Raw genomic sequence first — 7,109 nt, 5'->3', positions numbered from 1 at the left:
TGTGTGTGTGTGTGTGTGTGTGTGTGTGTGGTGGGGGTAGGGGCTGGGTCAGGGACTGGGAACTGGACTAAGTAACACACAGTAGAACAATCAGGGTGATTTACCCTGGTCCTCCTACATCTGCTGTCAGCTGGGGATGACCCTGAATATAAATTATTCTGTGCCCTTTGCTGAATGAACTGCAATTTAGGAATAATGCTTATCCTGGTATCCTTGGAAACTGGAGATAATGATTCTCATTACTGTTAGTTTCTATATTTAACAATGTGGATGTGTGTGGCTCTCTAGGCACTTTTTCAGTTAGCACATTGTTTGCTTAGTGTTTATATTTTATAAAAATATACTCATATCTCTTCTTGGAGGATATGTATATAAAAACTATATGGGATGTACATATATTGTTTGAGTGTCAAGTATTTGGAGTAAGCTTCCTTGCTATTCTGAAAGCTAAAATAGAACTGCTAATATGTGTTTAGTTTGTTGATTAACTAGGCTCTTTTATTCACGTTATTTCCTCCCTTCCTTCCTTCCCTATCTCTTCTACTGCTCTCTGGACCCCAGCTTCTTTTGTATTTTATCTGTCTTTTGATCTCTTTAATTATTAATTAGCTTGTTTTTCATAAAATAAGTTAAATTCAAAGGTAAAGTTTGTAGGCTGCACAATTCGGGGGAGTAAAGGTTGTCTGTGGCCTCAGGTGTGCTTGGTTCAGTGGACACACTACCAGGTTCATATGTTTCACAAATCCATTATGGCAGTTATTGCATTAACTTCGCTTGTTCAAGAAGGTGACTGAAGTTTTCTCTTTTAAATGCTAACATTTAAACTTGTTTTAAGTATTTCTATACCTTTTTATTTTGTTATAATGTCAAATTTACCAAAAAGTTTCCAGAATAGTATAAGAAACCTCCACGTACTCTTGTTTAACCATGCATTATTTTCTCTTGTGCTTGGCTTAATCTCGTGTTGTTTTGTACACTAACATGCTGTACAGGCTTGTAGGCTAGGAGCAAAAGGCTCTACTATAGCCTAGATGTGTAGTAGGCCATATCATCCAGGTTGTGTAGTACACTCTATGATGTTTGCCCAATGACAAAGTCACCTAACATTGCATTTCTCAGGATGTATCCCCTTCATTAAGTGGCACAAGACCACTCAACTCTGCTGTTGTGGCAGAAAAGCAGCCTTAGGCAATACTTTAACAAATGTGTGTGGTTATGTTCCAATAAAACTTTACTTAGAAAAATAGTTGGCAGGCCAGACTTGACTCTGGAGTGCGTTAGAAGTTGGCCCACTAGAATATTGGGGTTTTACTCACAGTTTTGTAGTCTTTATTAATAAATATCTCTCAGAAATGATAGCAGCATCCTATATTCCACAGTGATGATTAATGATTTTCAAGAATTAAAAGAACTAGTCTACATACATGGGGATCAGTTTGAGAGATATACAATCATGTTTTCCTTCTTTTAAACAAACATCCTTAAGGATAAAATATATAAAACTTCATACTAGGATACTGTTAGGCTATAATCTACCATTGATTTAATCGAAGGTCATTGCAAGCTCAAGGATGGAGACAAAATGTGGCTCTAACTTGCCTTCCATCATGAAATGATTTTGAGCAAGAGAAAGCAATATGCTCTTGGTATTGGTAAACTATCATTTTAAAAATTATGCAGAACATTAAAGCTTTTTAAAGAAAAAAACAACAGGCTGATGATCTTAGGAATATAAATTATTATCTGTATTAAATTAATTTTAAGTAAGATGGAGAGCACATCCATAGAAAACTGATGCATACAAAACGATGCCTAAAACAACCTAGAAATTTTTTTATTAACAATAATGATGCAAAATGTCTGTGACTTTGCTTGACATAAAATATTTTGAAGATTTAAAATTACGTGAACATATCTTCAAATCTGAAATTCAAATATATAAAATATGACATGCTCCAAATTCTTGATCTATGCTGCCATTTCACTTTAGTATAAATAAATGATCCATGGGAAAGTAGAAGAAAAGAAGTCTGCTTAATGCTTTCTTGGTCCCATTTAGTGTGTCAGAAAATTCTTTTTTTATATATATGGGATAATGCAGCACTACTGTTTGCTATTAAATCCTATTAGAGATAACATATAAAAATATATAAAATATATAAAATAATCATGCAAGTAGAGATGCTTGATAAATGTTGAGTGAATTAATCTTTTTCATTTTTATTAACCATTTTTCAATCCATTATTAATATGAAAACATGCAATTGTATAATATAAATAGATGAGAGAATAGGATCTAGCAGTCAAAACTCAATTTAAACTAAAGTTCATTATAAAAAAAAAAGTTGGCTTTCAAATGCATACTGAGATGTTATCCATGCCATTAAATGAGATACTTGCTCAGGTGTTTCCAGTAATTAAGCTGAAGGGATGGTTTCTTAAATCAAGATAATTAATTGTCTCCAGAGAAGGTATATTTTTACAAAGTTAGAGAGAGGTTAGCCTCAGAAGGGTTTGAGTAGGATTCATTCATTGTACCCTTGTTATGTGCCAGGCTCTTTCACCCACAGAGATCATTTAGAGGAGAACTAGATAGAGATCTTTTCCTAATACCTAAGGGAAAAAAAAATGCCTCTGGGGATGGATAGTGGGTGGGGGAACACAAAACAAAAACCCTGAAGCCTTCTGTCTGGCTTGGGGATGGTGGCAGAGGCGGGGTGGAAGGTGTCGTTACCTTTCAGAATGCCACTCCTATATCAGAGTGGCAGAAAAGAAAGGGAGAACAAAACACCCCACTCCTAAGAGCCTGTGAATTGGTTGATGGTACAATGTCAAAAAATAATAAAGCAGGTAAAAAGAATTGATAGTGAGCACTTCGGTAGTAATCAATTTCTAATTGTATCATAAATTTTACTACATATAAATATCTTAGAGTAAGGTCACAACCAGCATTTTTTGCCCCTGATACTAACTAGGTGGCTGTTTCACCTCCCTCATTTCTTACCTGATGCTGGGGCAACTTTTTCTCTGCTCTGTGCTCAGGACCTGTGACTTGGTGGGTGAAACCAAGGACTATGCAGAGCACTTCCTGATACAACTCCTTGAATCTACAGAAGACTGGAGAACTAGCTTAGAAAATGGGCAGAAGCCAAGAGAAGGAGGATGAAGCAAAGCTGACATTAATACCAAAGGAATAGCTATTTGAAGGAGCTGCTGCCCTGGTGACTGGCCGTCACAGAACTCTGAAGCCACCACTGGCTCCTTAATGGCTTTGTAAAGATGGTCCCAGGTGCATTAGCCGGCTGAGATGAGTTTGTGCCCACATCCCAGGCAACAGGGTTCAGCAAGAGCAAGTGTTCAATTTTTTTTGGCTTTCATGATAGAAGTGCCAAGAAGACAAAAAAATAAATAAATAAATAAAGGACAACTATATTCCAGAAATTAGTATGGATGAGTTTTTATTTTTTAGCGTGTTAGAACACTTGTGGTTTTTCTTCTCAGAAATGTAAGAGTCATGGTCATGAAACCATGACTTACGTTTTATATATAAATTTCTGCTGCCGATTTTATGTATTTTGATGGTTAATATCACATCTCTTAGCCTTCTCTTCTCTAGGAAGTGGTGAGTTTATGGGTCCCCTGAGACTCCAGCACTGTTTGTAATGACTGTAGAAATACTACCTTGCAAAATGATAGATTAGAACGTGGCATAGACCCGTAATGCTCTTTGTTGGGAAACCCGTTTTCCAACGATCATTTAGAAAGTCAGTTTTAATATTATGTGGAGTCCTATGATTTTATGTTAGCATTTAGATATACCAGAGGCTTAATAATAAAAGTATAACATAATTGAATTAATTTTCTTAATAGTCCATTAGAAAATTGTTGAAATTTTTTTCTAATTCTTTTAAGGATAACTTTATTATACTGTCTTAATTGTTATCTCAGTCAAATGCTGAAAGTGGAAAGGGGTGGAATTTTGCAGGGCTAGGGGTAGGGCGAGGGCAGCAGAGAGTAAGTAAATGACCTGATTTCTTAAGAAGCCTGTGGAAGAAATAAAGTAACAAGCTATGATTGCCTGAAATGTTTCCTTTCAAAATTACATTACATTTTGAAACATTTGTGTAATATTTTTTCTGATTTGACTTTTCATCTAACTATGCCTTTTAAATCCAATCATAAATGTTAGCGCTTGAAATCCATTTTTATTTGGAAGGTACCCTTGAGCGAAAATATACCTGCATTTATCATCTTAGCATTTCTGTCTACTCTAAAATGTATACTTAATGGTAGATTATTTTAGATATGTTGTTGACTACGTTTAAAAATGCAAGCGAAGGAAAAGTGCTTTTATATATGACTGAGTTTTATTTCTTTGCCAGTATTCGTCCATAGTATACTGAAATATGTCCTCATGTGGAGTATAAATTGAGCATTCCAGCTATTTGTAAATTTGGCCTCATTGTATTTATTCACTAGCATTTACCTCATGAGATGGCAGATGGTCCAGAGGAGTACATCACCAAAGTATACATCAGGCAATAATCAAAAAACCTTTTCTCCATATTTTTTAACACCAAATATCCAAAGAGTACAATAGTTTCAAGGTAGTTTGTTTTTCTTCATGATCATGTTATAATAGATATAATCCTTATAAAAAGCAACTCTGTAGGTTTACTTGATTATAATTTAGTGAAATTTGGTACACCAGAATGCTTTGTCATACTAATCTGCGCGCGCGCGCGCGCACACACACACACACACACACACACACACACAATTTCTGTTTCTGTGTTTATTGTATTATGTAAAAAATAGGTTTTCATCATATTTGAAAGATATACTTAAAACGCAGATGGGATTGTATTCCTGATCCTTCTGGGGACCCATGGGTCATCTTAAAGACGTAAATGAATCTGAAGGTCACTCAAGACACTAAGGAATGAAAAGGGATCCAATTTCCCACAGTGGAAGAAACTGCAAATTGTGCCTCTTTAGAGAGTAGATGCTACAGTGCCCTGTGCTGCTTGTCTTCTAACAGTCTTACATGGTTTTGAGGCCAGAAATGCAGTAGCATTCCACACAGTTTTCACATCTTTTAAACTTTTGGAATGAATTTAAAGTGTGGCTTTTCACCCAGTTTGTAGGAATGCGAGAGACGGTGTGACTGGAAATACAGTCTCTTTAATGCACATTAAATTCACAGTGGGAGTACTTCAGTGGGAAAAGCAGCCTGCTCCAAAACAGCTGATGCTGAGCCGTAGGAGAGGCACCTGATACCATTTATGGGCAAGTAAAAGATTTCAATTACGAGCCTCAAACTGAAAGCAAAACTGAAATTTCAGGGGCTAGTTTGTGCTCAAGCTTATTTCTGGGTGGGCAACAACACGTGACATGTTTTAGGAAGAAAGGCACTAAGAGGCTTATCTACTTAACTCTGACCAGTGATTATCCAGGGCATCTCCAAGGAGGTCAGTTAATGTGAAAGGATGAGGGGCAGAGATGGGTTTGACTTAAGGTTTTAAGTGTAGCATGTTTTAAATGAAACGTAGCTTATTCCAGTGCTAGGACATACTAAACACTAAGATATGCAGAACCGCGAGCAGTATGTCAGAGGGGTAGAGAGTAGCAATTCATTATAGGCCCCCATAAACTTATCTTTTACAGATAATGACAATTCAAGAATTGAATGCATTTCAACCATCTATAATTTATTGACTACCCTTTTAATTTATTCATTTAATTAAAATATTTATTAACTATTCTTGGAATTTCCATTCTAGTTAGGGGCAGGGAGAACAAATAAGAAACCTAAGTAGCTTATATGATTTGTCAGAGGGTCATAACGTTTCATGAGAAAAAGCAAAAGCAAGGCAAAAAGTTTGAGAATGCCAGTGGAAGGTTTAAATTTTAGATTTGGTGGTGGGGTTGGGGGCACAGTTATTATGAAATTTCACCAATGACCTGAAGATGCTGAAGGATTTAACCACGTTGAGAAGAAATACATCTCAGGCAGAGAGAACAGTCAGTATAAAAGCCCTGAGGCAGGCACATTAGAGGAGAAACAAGGAGCTCATTGGCTGGAATGGAGTGAGCAAGCGGAAGGGAAGTAGGTGAGAGGGTCAGAAATTTCAGAAAAGATACAGATTATGGCCTCGTAGGCCATTGTGAAGATTATGGCTTTACTTGGAGTGAAATGAGGATTCACTGCAGGGCATTGAGTAACATAGTGACATGCTGTGACGTACATTTAAAAAAGCATTCTGGCTGCTGTGTCATCTTGGCTACTTCATCAATCTAGGTGAGAAACAATGGTGTGTCAAACCATGGGGGAGGGAGGTAGTGGACATGGTGAGAGGTTTTCAGATTCTGGATGTATTTTTAAAATAGAGACAGCAGAATTTCCTAACAGACATATGTGAGTTATGAAAGAAAAGAGTCCAAATGATGCCAGTGTTTTGGCCTGAACAAGTAGAGGACTAAAGATCAACTGAGATGCAGAAGTTTGTAGGTAGAACAAAGCTGGAGGTGGGGAAGGGGGTTGCCTTAGATCAGTAATGGGTATGTTGACATTGAAATAGAGATGCTAACTAAGCAGTTGCATTTACAAGTTTGGCAATTGGGCGAGAGTCTGAACTGGAGGAATAGATTTTGGAGTTTTAGGCATATAAATAAATGTAAAGAGTTAACACTGGGTGTATTTGGTCCACCACGGGAGTGAATGTAAACTGAGTGGAGATGAGGACCAAAGATCATCAGCATAGAAAGTTCAGGAGTGAATAGGAACACAACAAAGTCTGAGAAGAGGCGACTAGTGAAGTGGAGGAAAACTAAGAGAGTGTGGTATCCTGAAGCCTGGGGAAGAAAGGATGCCAAGAAGGAGGGAGGAATCAACTTTGACAAATATACTCATTTGTCAAGTATAATAAGGACTGAGAATTTAACAATATGGGTATTGAGCTCTTGTTTTGAAGTTATTGCTTACTATACTCCAAAGACCCCAAATTTAATTTAAAAGGTTTACCAAAAAACCTCATAATACCAGTGTATGAATTGCTGGAATATCTGAATTTATTCGATCTAAATTAAGAAGACTTTGCTCTATCAGG

General features: G+C 36.7%; 1 protein-coding gene across 1 annotated transcript in view; it reads left to right on the top strand.

The window, feature by feature from the left end:
• Nucleotides 1-111: 111 nt before the first annotated feature.
• The window catches only part of ZDHHC2 (zinc finger DHHC-type containing 2), a 48,869-nt gene continuing 41,871 nt past the window's right edge, over nucleotides 112-7,109 (top strand). Inside the window, exon 1 of the mRNA XM_011365281.2 lies at nucleotides 112-133. The gene's annotated coding sequence lies outside the window, so the exon portion shown is untranslated. The remainder of the gene's footprint in view (nucleotides 134-7,109) is intronic.

This window comes from Pteropus vampyrus, unplaced genomic scaffold (genome assembly GCF_000151845.1).
Source record: "Pteropus vampyrus isolate Shadow unplaced genomic scaffold, Pvam_2.0 Scaffold108, whole genome shotgun sequence".
NCBI lineage: Eukaryota > Metazoa > Chordata > Mammalia > Chiroptera > Pteropodidae > Pteropus > Pteropus vampyrus.
The sequence above is the reverse complement of the archived record's forward strand: the minus strand, read 5'-3'. Positions and strand labels throughout refer to the sequence as shown.